We start from the raw sequence: 17,626 nt of genomic DNA, 5'->3' as shown, positions 1-17,626 counted from the left end.
TATGTCAAAAAGCCCCAAAGCTATAATTTATTTCATATTATTTTCCCACCAATTTTCCGATTGTTCCTATGACAGCTATATGATATAGTCGTCCGATTTTAATAAAATTTAATTCGAAATTCAGAACTAATTAATAAATGTTATTTTCAAACTTAGAAGGCTATATGTTAAAGAACACCAAAGATATAATTTTTTTCATGTTTTCCGACCCATTTTCCGGTCGTTCCTATGGCAGCTATATGATATAGTCGTCCGATTTTGATAGAATTTAATTCGAAATTCAAAACTAATTAAAAAATATTATTTCCAAGCGTAGAAGGTTAGAAGCTAAAAAACACCAAAGATATAATTTTTTCATATTATTTTACCACTAATTTTCCGGTCTTTCCTAGGCAGCTATATGATATAGTCATCCTATTTTGATAAAACTTAAATCGAAATTTAAAACCAATTAAAAAATGTTATTTCCAAGCGTAGGAGGTTATAAGTTAAAAAACACCGAAGATATAATTTTTTCATATTATTTTACCACTAATTTTCCAATTGTCCCTATGGCAGCTATATAATATAGTCGTCCGATTTTGACAAAATTTAAATCGTAATTCAGAACTAATTAAAAAATGTTATTTCCAAGCTTAGAAAGTTATATATTAAACAAGAAAGGAAGTTAATTTCGACAAGCCAAGGTTTGTATACCCTTGCAGTTTCAAAAAATAATCAATAATTTTATTAAATTGAATTCGAAATTCTTAAAAATATAAAAATGTATATTCCCAATATTATAACATAATATGTCAAAAAGCCCTAAAGCTATATTTTTTTTTATATTATTTTCCCATTCGAAATTCAAACTAATTAAAAATGTTATTTCCAAGCTTAGAAAGCTATTTGTTAAAGAACACCAAAGATATAATTTTTATTTCATGTTATTTTGAAGAGTAGAAGGTTATATGTCTAAAAACACCGAAAATATAATTTTTCTATATTACTTTACCACTAAGTTTTGATTGTTCCTATGGGAGCTATACGATATAGTCGTCCGATTTTGATAGAATTTAATTCGAAATTCAAAACTTATTAAAAAATGTTATTTCCAAGTGTAGGAGGTTATATGTTAAAAACACCAAAGATATAATTTTTTCATATTATTTTACCACTAATTTTCCAATAGTCCCTATGGCAGCTATATGATGTAGTCATCCGATTTTGACAAAATTTAAATCGAAATTCAGAACTAATTAAAAAATGTTATTTCCAAGCTTAGAAGGTTATATATTAAACAAGAAAGGAAGTTAATTTCGACAAGCCGAAGTTTGTATACCCTTGCAGTTTCAAAAAATAAAAAATAATCAATAATTTTATTAAATTGAATTCTAAATTCTTAAAAATATAAAAATATATATTCCCAATATTATAAGATAATATGTCAAAAAGCCCCAAAGCTATAATTTGTTTCATATTATTTTCTCACCAATTTTCCGATCGTTCCTATGACAGCTATATGATATAGTCGTCCAATTTTGATAGAATTTAATTCGAAATTCAAAACTAATTAAAAAATGTTATTTCCAAGTGTAGGAGGTTATATGTTAAAAAACACCAAAGATATATATTTTTTTTTAAATTCTTTCCTCGATTGTTCCTATGGGAGGTATAAGATATAGTTTTCCGATCCGGCTGGTTCCGACTTATATACTACCTGCAATAGAAAAAAGACTTTTGGGTAAGTTTCAGCCCTATAGCTTTAAATCTGAGAGACTAGTTTGCGTAGAAACGGACGGAGAGACGGACAGACAGACGGACATGGCTAGATGGACTCGTCTTGTGACGCCGATCAAGAATATATATATTTTATGGGGTCGGAAACGTCTCCTTCACTGCGTTGCAATCTTCTGACTGAAATGATTATATCCTCTGCAAGGGTATAAAAAAACAAAAAACCATTTTTTTAAATTTGAGGTTCTTTTCTTAGAACTCTTGCTGGGGAACTTTTTCGTAAAACCAGTTGAAAATGGCAGTTAAAAACGAATAAGACTTTCTAATAACCATCAAGGTAAATTAGATAGAGTTATTTATGACACCTTAACAAATTTATGTCAACATTGTAAGTTAAAATTTTGGAGTATATATCTAACAATTAGCGTGAAAATATGTGAAATAGAAAGTTAACATTTTAGAAAACAGAAATAAAACTATTGTAATTAATTAAAATGTATGTATTTGTTAAAAAATAAAGTTGATTCATAAAAAAACAAACTATGGCTGTTTATATCTTTATAATAATATCTATTTATTTATATTTAATTAATATCCTTTTATCACTGTGAATGGCACTCCTCGTAGTGACGATGAGTGACTTCTATATCACTGTGGAGAGCAGTCCACGTGTTGACGAAGCGCACCAGGAGGGTGTGTGAAGGCGAAGAAATGAAAATCTATAGTAATCGTCCGATTGTTTTGGGTGATACATTAATCGAAAGGAATTGAATAACTAATAGGATAACATACCAAAACATTAGGAAAATAAATTGGTTTGGGTGAAAGTGTAAAAGTAAACATTTAGAAAATCTAATCTGTTGGGTCTAGCGGTGATAAATAACCTTCACTTTTCACCTGGTTGTATTCTCAATAATGCAATGCAATATGTCAGTCACAATAAAATAAACCTCTAGCATGAAAACTAAATAAGTGTTAGACGGGATGGCCGTTGCAATTAAATCCACGTTCAAACCAAAAAACAACGTTTCCTAATCACAATTTGCCTGCACACGATGGTTTTTAAATTAAATTTCGGAGTTATAAAATTAATTATAACACATCCTGAGAATTAAACATAAAAATTATGTTCACCTGCTAGTCTAGGCAATAAATAAATTATTTTATCCACAGAACTAAGCAGCTAAACTAGAAAAAGGGAAAATGAAAAACAATAAAAACTTCAAAGTCAGAAATAGAAACCTAGTCAGATGGAAGTGACTGTCCTTTACAAAATATTTGTAGTCGGGCTTTCCGGTTTATCCCCACATTGGGCGCCAAAAATGAGATTATTATATAATCTCTCTAGCAGCAGCGAAAGATGGTGGGTGTAGCTTCAAGTGGGGCACGCGCTGGTTCGTCGGTAAAGGGAGTGAGTTTCCAATTTGATCCACAGTGCGACTTGCTCGCATATGTATATACAATATCCTATTTTAATTCGCGTGCGAACGGACTTTGATGTAAAATTGTAGGAGGACAGAATTAATAGTGGGATAAAGGGAAAGGGAATACCTGAAAAGAAGGGTGCTGCCTAAATGGAATGGCAGCAGCTGATGTATGTGTTTCGGTGTCAGCAGCGATGATGTTAGTTGCCGCTGACATTGCCACCCAACCATGATCATTGTAGCCGCATAGCCTGAAAGCGGTTGGTGATCCCTTTGACACATGCCTAACTCATAACCATCTTCATTGATGCAAGCTTCCATTGAAAAACAATTTAGCAATTCATGTTTATAATAGGTTTAATATATATAAAAAGTAATAATGATCATTAAAGTTACAAAGTTGGGTATCATATAAAGTTGTATGCTAAAGTCATATCGAATTAAATAAAGGCTATCCAAATTTGAACATTAATTTTGATTATTAAATTTAACTGAGAATTTCTTTTATAATATCAAGAACATTGGAATATTATTATAAACAGTCAATCAACGTTGAAAGCGCTTTCAATTTGTTGTATTATTGGCTGTAATTTTGTTTATAAATTGTAAAACTGCATTTCAATTGACTGTAGATAAAATTGGGAAAAACACTTCAAACAATTGCTCTCATTACGAGATTGTTTATTGCATTACAAATTAGTTGATTACACTAGTATTTGTGATAATTTAAATTACTTTATTTCTTATAGGAATTTACTTCAAATTTAGTTGTTTTATTTAATTTGAAGTTTATAGGAATTTAAAGATTTTAAATAAATTTTCCACAACGCTGACGATCACGTTTATGCGCTTTAAGGACTTTTTCCAGGAAAACTATAACCACTGGAAGGAGTACCTCGACTTCCAAGAATTTTCCACAATGCTGACAATCACGTTGTTGCGATTTAGGGACTTCTTTCTAGGAAAACTGGAGTCAAGAGAAGGAGTACCACGACTTCCAAGAATTTCGCACGATTCCAGGAAAACAGGAACCACCAGAAGGAATACCTCGGTTTCCAGAATTCTCTTTGTTTATTCAACGGCAAGGTTGCCGTGGTTGCCTGGTGAAAGAAAATCTGATGGAAATTGGGAAAATTTAGGAACTTTGCTCTGCCATTTTAATATTTGGCCGCAACTTCAACTCCTGGCAGAATTTTTAAATTGTGGTGGAAAATTTAAAAGTTCACAATATAAACGATAAGTTCCTTTATTTTCGCTTTGACAGTGAATGAATTGTATTTTGTGTATGGTTGTTTTGTTTTTATGATTTTTATTTCTTTATATATTCTTTATATTACAGTGCAGTTTTATTTTGTTTTTTTCTATGCGTATTAGCTGCAAAACGCTCCCTCTTTTTCACACTCATTCTATTAATTTTTTTTCCTAAACAAAAGCTTAAGTTTAAAGATCTTGCGCTCTTCTCGCACTTTTAACTGCTCGGTTGCAATTTTCGGACTTTACATTCCCCATGAAACAATAATCTGAATACACAAATTATGGATACATTTGTCTGCTCTATTAAAAAATGAATTTTTGATTGCTGTGGTCGGACGATTTCTATAATATTTAATTATTGTATTTGTATGGCTACCGTTTCCCCGCGCCATAAAGTCAGTCTCAAATCAGCTGTACAATAGAGAACAACTTTTATTTTAGGATTGTAATATAGCTGGAACTTCGCTGTCTACAGATGAAAAAGCGAATGTCTTGCTTTCATTAGCTTACGAGTACATGAACTAACTAAAAGTTCTTTAGGTCTTTCACTGTACCTATGCTTTGTAGCTAAAGCCACCTTGGTTCTTTAAAGAGCTTATATTTATTCTATAATTCTAGTTACTTAAGTGGTCGGCTTATATTTACCGTGCTACACTACAAAAATTATTTAAGTCTTCGTAAACTTCATTCAACCACTTTTCTTCCCTCGTAGTGTTTTGAAATTTTAACCGGAGCAACGCATATCCGATCATATTCTTACAAATTGAAATAAATGTTGAGCGTATGCTTTTTGCAAGGGCCTTTTTAAATAGTTTACCCTACGAAACGTAGATAAACATCTTAAAACTTACATTATTTGTGATCAAGGTATTTAAAAAATATATTTGAACGTACTTTTTTTACACTGAATTCAGTAGAGTATTATATTGCTCTTTTAAGATGAATCTTAAGGTATCTTAAGACAAAAAATACTTTTAAAAAATTATCTCTTTTATCTACTCAACGATACATTTAGTTTCCCGTAGGGGAGCCACCTTAGGCCGCTACTAAGCTGGGATGCAAACCTTGTTTTAACTTCTAGTCCTAATTAAGTTACCCTCCTTAGCGGACCGCAGAACGATGCTTGGAAGAGTCTTTACTTATAATGATATTCGAGGTGAAGTTGAAGCCAACGGGTCCACGCATCTATTGTCTCGCGAATTCGTCGTACGACGGCAGCGTCCCTCGGTCGGTTGGCTGGTTGTTAAGGCCGTGAGATCCTGCCCAAGAAAAAATGTGTTTGTATCATGAATACTCTGCTGCATATTTTGGCAGGTATTGACAGGACAAATACCTTTTCAGATACTATTCTTTCGGGGGCTCGTGGCGACATAGGGGAAGTCTTCCACTTTTCTTACGTTTTGGGTGCAAGGTGTAATGAACAGTATTTCTTTATTTGCACTTTACGAAATTCGAGCGGCTAGCCAAGTACTCATCAAATTTATAATAATTTTGACCAATCACTTAGCAGTAACAACATTTCAGAAATCGAGTTATGATGCATTCATTCACTCTACAAGTAATGGGTATAAAAATACTACAGATGACAATATCAGTTTAAGACTAATTGTTCAACAATAAAAAATTATTAAATTGGATTCAAAAAAGGACACGGAATCCATAAACAACTTCACAATGTTATAAATAATATTGCAATTGCGTTAGAAACCACAAAAACTGCACCGATATATTTCTTGCTGTTCGATAAGCGTTCTATCGAGTTTGGCTCTATAGCTTACTGTAGAAAATATAGGAATGGATACCTCCTCCGTACAATTTACTAAATGAATTCTATTTCAATAAGAGATGCTTCCACGTCCATCAAAAAATGAAACAAAAAAAATTTTTAAATAAGCTTGTAAGTACCGATTCTGGGCACCACATACCCGACATGCCAGAAGAAAACCATTGTTGCTGATGCTGATATTAAATGATGAAGCTTCCCAGCTCCTACAGGCCGATTCTGAAATCTGTTCGCATAACTTTACCGGTAAGACCAAGTAGCTGCTCATAAATCAAAATCAACTGATCCGCCGACCTACAAAATAACTGTTTAAAATATTGTTGCTTTCACCTTGACCGCAGATAACCACTAAACAACCACATTAAGGTACAATTTCAGGTTCTCAGATCAAAAACATTTCGGCTTATTATCAACGCTTCTTTTTATGACAGTATATTGACTACGGCCGAAAGAAAAGATATAAATAACTTTAATAAGAAATATAATCATAGTATAATCATAATCAAGAAAATTACTTAGCTTTAAGTATAGTGTGCACATCAGTCAAACAGACATACTGAAAGTATATTACGTTTAATAGCCTTACATTACTGGCTTACTGTGCATTAAAAAAGAAATATTTATAAACAAGCTCATTTCTATCCAGGCTTAAATTACTAAAAAAAAATATATTTTTGGCAAAGGAGTCATCTATGACCATATTAAGGTCTTGGGGTTTCCAAGACCAAAACTGACCTACAAAAAACCAGCTTGACTTCGATCAGTTGAGCTTGGGTATTGGGCTGCTGCTGGTGTTCCCCCATAGCTGAGAGCCATATGTCCAGATGGGCTTGAGAGTGGAGTTGTTGAGCATTAAGAATCCAGTGAAAGCTTCCGGCCTTAAGTTTTAAATGTACTTTCTTGCTTTCGATGTGTCTTCTCCAGATTAGTAGTCTGTCAAGGTGGATGGACTTGGGTGTCTTCTTTGTTGGCAGGGCAGTTAGCCGAATCGTGGAAGTCTCTACAAGCTTCATAACTGTTCGAAGTGAACAGTATACCCTGGTGTGTCCATACTCCTGACAATTGTGCATTGCTCACAGACCTAGCTGCTGTTATTGTCGTGCAATAAGAAAGATCATGCGACACTCTATGTTTGTTACTTTGCTCTCGGACGTGACTAGGAGGTCCGTTGAATTTTGGCCAAGACTGGAGTCGTACGCCAAATTTAGGTTTCGACCCTCAACTATTATGACTAGTTGATTTTTCAGAAACGATTCCAATTCTTGAGGGCCTACACTATAGCTCACATGCGACATCATCCAGCTGATGACGAAAATTTGAATACCTTGGTAAAGTCGGAAAAATGGCATTAAGCACACGAGTTTCGTCGTAGACCAATAGAAAAACAGAATGATTTATAGCCCGTCAAATTTACATAGACGATTTTAATGCTCTTACTGCCTTCTCGTGCTTTTCAATACTGAGAAAAGGATCTTCCGCCTCTTTCTGTTCCGCTCATGAGAAAGCATTTCAGGTGAGAATGAAAAGATGGGTGATTCAAAAAGAGAGAAGTTATATTTCAGCATTTTAAAGTTAATTCTTATTCTTTTATGATTTTACAGCCTTCTCATGCTTTTTAATACTGAGTAAAGGATCTTCCTCCTCTTTTTATCTGTCTGTCTGTGTGTCCTTTCCATGTCGTTGTATTACAGAGCTTACATATTGCAAGTGTCACTATCTGAAAGTAAATAGGTGTACGTTTTCGTGTACATCACGATACCCGTTACTCAGCGAAAGGGAAGTCGGAATAGATAAGTAGCAAAGCGATATTCTAAGGCACAACATACCAGCCATTTCAATATATTTGGCTATTTCTGAGCGTTAGAATGGGCAAATACATATCAGTTATCACTGGCATAAAAACTGTTAGTTAAGTTAAAGCGGGAATGGCACCCTGCTGAAACAAACTTTCGCTGCGCAGGAAGCCCAGAAATCCCACCCCTCTTTTAGATTTCAAGATCTAAGCGTTCATACGGACGGATGGCAAACGGACATGGCTAAATCGTGACAGCTATTGATACTGATTAAGAATTTAAGGGGTCGGAAACGTTTTCTTCTGCCTTTTGTCTATGTCGGACGAATATAAAAAAGTAAAAAAGGTATTTTTCATTACACAAAGAGTTTCATTTTGCCGTTTTCGTTTTGAAAAGCATAACGAAAAATACAAAATGGGAAAGACTATTAATAACAGAGATTATTAGACTACCTAATCACTTTTTACGAATTGTGCTTTTTGCCTTAAAATGAGGTCATGTTTTGGCTAAAAAGACATATTAATATTCTATTTAAAAAAAAACTGCTTTTGTTTTTCAACATTTTGATAACTGACATATTTATGTAAACTGTAAACTGTAGCCATTTGGTTTTCTTGTCTGTATTGACATTTCTTCTTGGATTTTTATGATCTTAACAATACATTTTCTGAACTTTATTTTTATAACTTTATAATTCATATTAATTCAATGTATACCATTCTCTGTTTACCCTGCAGCTCAACAATTCATACTGGATCAAAATCATCACTCAGTCGACAACGACGACGGCAGTACCGAAAAAATTTTAAAATGACTTTTTGACATAAGATATAATATTCTTGGCACTTTTATACATCTAAAATTACATTTAAAAGTTATTTCAAACCCTAAGTGACTTTTGTGGCTTCACGCAATTTCAAACGTCTTATATATATGACCATAAATACATTACGATTGAAATTATATTGGACACGGTGTTAGAAGGTTAGGTAGCTTAATGTGAATTATACGTTTTCGTAAAATTAAATGACCAGTGTTTAAGGAGTTCTAAATTAATATGATTCTAATAAATTATAATATGATAATTAAATTAATGTGTTATGCCTACGAAGAAAAAAAATTGTAACTCGAATCGTTTTATAGGGGTAAATTGCGATTAGACATTTGGCCCAGTGAATTCATTTTAAATGCCAGAACGAAAACTAAAATTATATACTCGTACCCATGCAACCGAAGATGTATAGCATTAAATTTTTATTAAGGGTCTTAGACCAAAAAACATTTCATTCTGGTAAAAACCTTCACCAGTTTGGTGGCTAAAAAATGTATGTATAGAGTTTCTTATCAAAATGAACTAAATTAAGTTTTTACATGGTTTTTAAAACTTTACTTAGGTTAAAAAACAATAAACAAACAAACTTAGTTCAAACTACATTTTTTGATTTATTTAAATCAAATGGTTTTTATTTTGTTAAGGCAAATTGTTTTTGTTATGCTAGGGATAATAGTATGCGCACCTAATAGAAAATATATTTGTTAATCATTTATTAAAAACGACATCTAGATATCATTCAAATTCTAAGTCAGGAAATAAAGAATAAGTGTCGTTTAAAGCCTTTTTATAAAGGCAACTTAAACATTTTTTTAATTCGTTTTTTTATGGGAGACCTTAACTCGCGGCTGTAGAAAATAATTTTTGCTTTGAATTTCCATTAAGAAATTTATTCAACAAAAATATCTGTATGCACGGGTTCTGTGAAATGGGTCTTTAAAAATTGGACAAATGCTGTCTTTTTCTTTCCGCGAACTTGTAGTTGGTTAGTAAGTATGCCTAAACCTTTGAAATGAGGAAATGAGACAATTTTAATCTTAACTCAAAAGAGTAAAGTTGTTTTTTAATATAGTAAGTATTAACTAACAGTATAAGCATCGGCCTCTGTCTGAAACACTAACTTATCTTTTCATAACTGGACGATTTAAAAAAATAACGATTTAAGCTAATTTCAAGGAATGAGGGTCAAAAATCCCAAAAAAAACGTTGTTGACTATGATAATTACTGTTAAAAAAGTCGTCGTCGTGATATAGTCGTCCGATTTTGATAAAATTTAAATCGAAATTTAAAACCAATTAAAAAATGTTATTTCCAAGCGTAGGAGGTTATAAGTTAAAAAACACCGAAGATATACTTTTTTCATATTATTTTACCACTAATTTTCCAATTGTCCCTATGGCAGCTATATGATATAGTCGTCCGATTTTGACAAAATTTAAATCGAAATTCAGAACTAATTAAAATATGTTATTTCCAAGCTTAGAAAGTTATATATTAAACAAGAAAGGAAGTTAATTTCGACAAGCCAAGGTTTGTATACCCTTGCAGTTTCAAAAAATAATCAATAATTTAATTAAATTGAATTCGAAATTCTTAAAAATATAAAAATGTATATTCCCAATATTATAACATAATATGTCAAAAAGCCCTAAAGCTATATTTTTTTTTATATTATTTTCCCATTCGAAATTCAAACTAATTAAAAATGTTATTTCCAAGCTTAGAAAGCTATTTGTTAAAGAACACCAAAGATATAATTTTTATTTCATGTTATTTTGAAGAGTAGAAGGTTATATGTCTAAAAACACCGAAAATATAATTTTTCTATATTACTTTACCACTAAGTTTTGATTGTTCCTATGGGAGCTATACGATATAGTCGTCCGATTTTGATAGAATTTAATTCGAAATTCAAAACTTATTAAAAAATGTTATTTCCAAGTGTAGGAGGTTATATGTTAAAAACACCAAAGATATAATTTTTTCATATTATTTTACCACTAATTTTCCAATAGTCCCTATGGCAGCTATATGATGTAGTCATCCGATTTTGACAAAATTTAAATCGAAATTCAGAACTAATTAAAAAATGTTATTTCCAAGCTTAGAAGGTTATATATTAAACAAGAAAGGAAGTTAATTTCGACAAGCCGAAGTTTGTATACCCTTGCAGTTTCAAAAAATAAAAAATAATCAATAATTTTATTAAATTGAATTCTAAATTCTTAAAAATATAAAAATATATATTCCCAATATTATAAGATAATATGTCAAAAAGCCCCAAAGCTATAATTTGTTTCATATTATTTTCTCACCAATTTTCCGATCGTTCCTATGACAGCTATATGATATAGTCGTCCAATTTTGATAGAATTTAATTCGAAATTCAAAACTAATTAAAAAATGTTATTTCCAAGTGTAGGAGGTTATATGTTAAAAAACACCAAAGATATATATTTTTTTTAAATTCTTTCCTCGATTGTTCCTATGGGAGGTATAAGATATAGTTTTCCGATCCGGCTGGTTCCGACTTATATACTACCTGCAATAGAAAAAAGACTTTTGGGTAAGTTTCAGCCCTATAGCTTTAAATCTGAGAGACTAGTTTGCGTAGAAACGGACGGAGAGACGGACAGACAGACGGACATGGCTAGATGGACTCGTCTTGTGACGCCGATCAAGAATATATATATTTTATGGGGTCGGAAACGTCTCCTTCACTGCGTTGCAATCTTCTGACTGAAATGATTATATCCTCTGCAAGGGTATAAAAAAACAAAAAACCATTTTTTTAAATTTGAGGTTCTTTTCTTAGAACTCTTGCTGGGGAACTTTTTCGTAAAACCAGTTGAAAATGGCAGTTAAAAACGAATAAGACTTTCTAATAACCATCAAGGTAAATTAGATAGAGTTATTTATGACACCTTAACAAATTTATGTCAACATTGTAAGTTAAAATTTTGGAGTATATATCTAACAATTAGCGTGAAAATATGTGAAATAGAAAGTTAACATTTTAGAAAACAGAAATAAAACTATTGTAATTAATTAAAATGTATGTATTTGTTAAAAAATAAAGTTGATTCATAAAAAAACAAACTATGGCTGTTTATATCTTTATAATAATATCTATTTATTTATATTTAATTAATATCCTTTTATCACTGTGAATGGCACTCCTCGTAGTGACGATGAGTGACTTCTATATCACTGTGGAGAGCAGTCCACGTGTTGACGAAGCGCACCAGGAGGGTGTGTGAAGGCGAAGAAATGAAAATCTATAGTAATCGTCCGATTGTTTTGGGTGATACATTAATCGAAAGGAATTGAATAACTAATAGGATAACATACCAAAACATTAGGAAAATAAATTGGTTTGGGTGAAAGTGTAAAAGTAAACATTTAGAAAATCTAATCTGTTGGGTCTAGCGGTGATAAATAACCTTCACTTTTCACCTGGTTGTATTCTCAATAATGCAATGCAATATGTCAGTCACAATAAAATAAACCTCTAGCATGAAAACTAAATAAGTGTTAGACGGGATGGCCGTTGCAATTAAATCCACGTTCAAACCAAAAAACAACGTTTCCTAATCACAATTTGCCTGCACACGATGGTTTTTAAATTAAATTTCGGAGTTATAAAATTAATTATAACACATCCTGAGAATTAAACATAAAAATTATGTTCACCTGCTAGTCTAGGCAATAAATAAATTATTTTATCCACAGAACTAAGCAGCTAAACTAGAAAAAGGGAAAATGAAAAACAATAAAAACTTCAAAGTCAGAAATAGAAACCTAGTCAGATGGAAGTGACTGTCCTTTACAAAATATTTGTAGTCGGGCTTTCCGGTTTATCCCCACATTGGGCGCCAAAAATGAGATTATTATATAATCTCTCTAGCAGCAGCGAAAGATGGTGGGTGTAGCTTCAAGTGGGGCACGCGCTGGTTCGTCGGTAAAGGGAGTGAGTTTCCAATTTGATCCACAGTGCGACTTGCTCGCATATGTATATACAATATCCTATTTTAATTCGCGTGCGAACGGACTTTGATGTAAAATTGTAGGAGGACAGAATTAATAGTGGGATAAAGGGAAAGGGAATACCTGAAAGGAAGGGTGCTGCCTAAATGGAATGGCAGCAGCTGATGTATGTGTGTCGGTGTCAGCAGCGATGATGTTAGTTGCCGCTGACATTGCCACCCTACCATGATCACCGTAGCCGCATAGCCTGACAGAGGTTGCTGATCCCTTTGACACATGCCTAACTCATAACCATCTTCATTGATGCAAGCTTCCATTGAAAAACAATTTAGCAATTCATGTTTATAATAGGTTTAATATATATAAAAAGTAATAATGATCATTAAAGTTACAAAGTTGGGTATCATATAAAGTTGTATGCTAAAGTCATATCGAATTAAATAAAGGCTATCCAAATTTGAACATTAATTTTGATTATTAAATTTAACTGAGAATTTCTTTTATAATATCAAGAACATTGGAATATTATTATAAACAGTCAATCAACGTTGAAAGCGCTTTCAATTTGTTGTATTATTGGCTGTAATTTTGTTTATAAATTGTAAAACTGCATTTCAATTGACTGTAGATAAAATTGGGAAAAACACTTCAAACAATTGCTCTCATTACGAGATTGTTTATTGCATTACAAATTAGTTGATTACACTAGTATTTGTGATAATTTAAATTACTTTATTTCTTATAGGAATTTACTTCAAATTTAGTTGTTTTATTTAATTTGAAGTTTATAGGAATTTAAAGATTTTAAATAAATTTTCCACAACGCTGACGATCACGTTTATGCGCTTTAAGGACTTTTTCCAGGAAAACTATAACCACTGGAAGGAGTACCTCGACTTCCAAGAATTTTCCACAATGCTGACAATCACGTTGTTGCGATTTAGGGACTTCTTTCTAGGAAAACTGGAGTCAAGAGAAGGAGTACCACGACTTCCAAGAATTTCGCACGATTCCAGGAAAACAGGAACCACCAGAAGGAATACCTCGGTTTCCAGAATTCTCTTTGTTTATTCAACGGCAAGGTTGCCGTGGTTGCCTGGTGAAAGAAAATCTGATGGAAATTGGGAAAATTTAGGAACTTTGCTCTGCCATTTTAATATTTGGCCGCAACTTCAACTCCTGGCAGAATTTTTAAATTGTGGTGGAAAATTTAAAAGTTCACAATATAAACGATAAGTTCCTTTATTTTCGCTTTGACAGTGAATGAATTGTATTTTGTGTATGGTTGTTTTGTTTTTATGATTTTTATTTCTTTATATATTCTTTATATTACAGTGCAGTTTTATTTTGTTTTTTTCTATGCGTATTAGCTGCAAAACGCTCCCTCTTTTTCACACTCATTCTATTAATTTTTTTTCCTAAACAAAAGCTTAAGTTTAAAGATCTTGCGCTCTTCTCGCACTTTTAACTGCTCGGTTGCAATTTTCGGACTTTACATTCCCCATGAAACAATAATCTGAATACACAAATTATGGATACATTTGTCTGCTCTATTAAAAAATGAATTTTTGATTGCTGTGGTCGGACGATTTCTATAATATTTAATTATTGTATTTGTATGGCTACCGTTTCCCCGCGCCATAAAGTCAGTCTCAAATCAGCTGTACAATAGAGAACAACTTTTATTTTAGGATTGTAATATAGCTGGAACTTCGCTGTCTACAGATGAAAAAGCGAATGTCTTGCTTTCATTAGCTTACGAGTACATGAACTAACTAAAAGTTCTTTAGGTCTTTCACTGTACCTATGCTTTGTAGCTAAAGCCACCTTGGTTCTTTAAAGAGCTTATATTTATTCTATAATTCTAGTTACTTAAGTGGTCGGCTTATATTTACCGTGCTACACTACAAAAATTATTTAAGTCTTCGTAAACTTCATTCAACCACTTTTCTTCCCTCGTAGTGTTTTGAAATTTTAACCGGAGCAACGCATATCCGATCATATTCTTACAAATTGAAATAAATGTTGAGCGTATGCTTTTTGCAAGGGCCTTTTTAAATAGTTTACCCTACGAAACGTAGATAAACATCTTAAAACTTACATTATTTGTGATCAAGGTATTTAAAAAATATATTTGAACGTACTTTTTTTACACTGAATTCAGTAGAGTATTATATTGCTCTTTTAAGATGAATCTTAAGGTATCTTAAGACAAAAAATACTTTTAAAAAATTATCTCTTTTATCTACTCAACGATACATTTAGTTTCCCGTAGGGGAGCCACCTTAGGCCGCTACTAAGCTGGGATGCAAACCTTGTTTTAACTTCTAGTCCTAATTAAGTTACCCTCCTTAGCGGACCGCAGAACGATGCTTGGAAGAGTCTTTACTTATAATGATATTCGAGGTGAAGTTGAAGCCAACGGGTCCACGCATCTATTGTCTCGCGAATTCGTCGTACGACGGCAGCGTCCCTCGGTCGGTTGGCTGGTTGTTAAGGCCGTGAGATCCTGCCCAAGAAAAAATGTGTTTGTATCATGAATACTCTGCTGCATATTTTGGCAGGTATTGACAGGACAAATACCTTTTCAGATACTATTCTTTCGGGGGCTCGTGGCGACATAGGGGAAGTCTTCCACTTTTCTTACGTTTTGGGTGCAAGGTGTAATGAACAGTATTTCTTTATTTGCACTTTACGAAATTCGAGCGGCTAGCCAAGTACTCATCAAATTTATAATAATTTTGACCAATCACTTAGCAGTAACAACATTTCAGAAATCGAGTTATGATGCATTCATTCACTCTACAAGTAATGGGTATAAAAATACTACAGATGACAATATCAGTTTAAGACTAATTGTTCAACAATAAAAAATTATTAAATTGGATTCAAAAAAGGACACGGAATCCATAAACAACTTCACAATGTTATAAATAATATTGCAATTGCGTTAGAAACCACAAAAACTGCACCGATATATTTCTTGCTGTTCGATAAGCGTTCTATCGAGTTTGGCTCTATAGCTTACTGTAGAAAATATAGGAATGGATACCTCCTCCGTACAATTTACTAAATGAATTCTATTTCAATAAGAGATGCTTCCACGTCCATCAAAAAATGAAACAAAAAAAATTTTTAAATAAGCTTGTAAGTACCGATTCTGGGCACCACATACCCGACATGCCAGAAGAAAACCATTGTTGCTGATGCTGATATTAAATGATGAAGCTTCCCAGCTCCTACAGGCCGATTCTGAAATCTGTTCGCATAACTTTACCGGTAAGACCAAGTAGCTGCTCATAAATCAAAATCAACTGATCCGCCGACCTACAAAATAACTGTTTAAAATATTGTTGCTTTCACCTTGACCGCAGATAACCACTAAACAACCACATTAAGGTACAATTTCAGGTTCTCAGATCAAAAACATTTCGGCTTATTATCAACGCTTCTTTTTATGACAGTATATTGACTACGGCCGAAAGAAAAGATATAAATAACTTTAATAAGAAATATAATCATAGTATAATCATAATCAAGAAAATTACTTAGCTTTAAGTATAGTGTGCACATCAGTCAAACAGACATACTGAAAGTATATTACGTTTAATAGCCTTACATTACTGGCTTACTGTGCATTAAAAAAGAAATATTTATAAACAAGCTCATTTCTATCCAGGCTTAAATTACTAAAAAAAAATATATTTTTGGCAAAGGAGTCATCTATGACCATATTAAGGTCTTGGGGTTTCCAAGACCAAAACTGACCTACAAAAAACCAGCTTGACTTCGATCAGTTGAGCTTGGGTATTGGGCTGCTGCTGGTGTTCCCCCATAGCTGAGAGCCATATGTCCAGATGGGCTTGAGAGTGGAGTTGTTGAGCATTAAGAATCCAGTGAAAGCTTCCGGCCTTAAGTTTTAAATGTACTTTCTTGCTTTCGATGTGTCTTCTCCAGATTAGTAGTCTGTCAAGGTGGATGGACTTGGGTGTCTTCTTTGTTGGCAGGGCAGTTAGCCGAATCGTGGAAGTCTCTACAAGCTTCATAACTGTTCGAAGTGAACAGTATACCCTGGTGTGTCCATACTCCTGACAATTGTGCATTGCTCACAGACCTAGCTGCTGTTATTGTCGTGCAATAAGAAAGATCATGCGACACTCTATGTTTGTTACTTTGCTCTCGGACGTGACTAGGAGGTCCGTTGAATTTTGGCCAAGACTGGAGTCGTACGCCAAATTTAGGTTTCGACCCTCAACTATTATGACTAGTTGATTTTTCAGAAACGATTCCAATTCTTGAGGGCCTACACTATAGCTCACATGCGACATCATCCAGCTGATGACGAAAATTTGAATACCTTGGTAAAGTCGGAAAAATGGCATTAAGCACACGAGTTTCGTCGTAGACCAATAGAAAAACAGAATGATTTATAGCCCGTCAAATTTACATAGACGATTTTAATGCTCTTACTGCCTTCTCGTGCTTTTCAATACTGAGAAAAGGATCTTCCGCCTCTTTCTGTTCCGCTCATGAGAAAGCATTTCAGGTGAGAATGAAAAGATGGGTGATTCAAAAAGAGAGAAGTTATATTTCAGCATTTTAAAGTTAATTCTTATTCTTTTATGATTTTACAGCCTTCTCATGCTTTTTAATACTGAGTAAAGGATCTTCCTCCTCTTTTTATCTGTCTGTCTGTGTGTCCTTTCCATGTCGTTGTATTACAGAGCTTACATATTGCAAGTGTCACTATCTGAAAGTAAATAGGTGTACGTTTTCGTGTACATCACGATACCCGTTACTCAGCGAAAGGGAAGTCGGAATAGATAAGTAGCAAAG

At 33.1% G+C, this 17,626-nt stretch overlaps 1 protein-coding gene across 5 annotated transcripts in view; it reads left to right on the top strand.

Moving 5' to 3' along the window:
• The window catches only part of LOC108035863 (acetylcholine receptor subunit alpha-like), a 604,633-nt gene that overhangs the window by 514,511 nt on the left and 72,496 nt on the right, over positions 1-17,626 (top strand). Inside the window, exon 13 of one of the 5 annotated variants that reach the window (XM_050886173.1) lies at positions 8,708-8,900. The exons of the other annotated variants lie outside the window; for them this stretch is intronic. The gene's annotated coding sequence lies outside the window, so the exon portion shown is untranslated. Of the gene's footprint in view, positions 1-8,707; positions 8,901-17,626 lie in introns of those variants that run through there. 5 annotated transcript variants of the gene reach the window in all.

Source organism: Drosophila biarmipes, chromosome 3L, assembly GCF_025231255.1.
Source record: "Drosophila biarmipes strain raj3 chromosome 3L, RU_DBia_V1.1, whole genome shotgun sequence".
Classification (NCBI taxonomy): Eukaryota; Metazoa; Arthropoda; class Insecta; order Diptera; family Drosophilidae; genus Drosophila; species Drosophila biarmipes.
The sequence above is the reverse complement of the archived record's forward strand: the minus strand, read 5'-3'. Positions and strand labels throughout refer to the sequence as shown.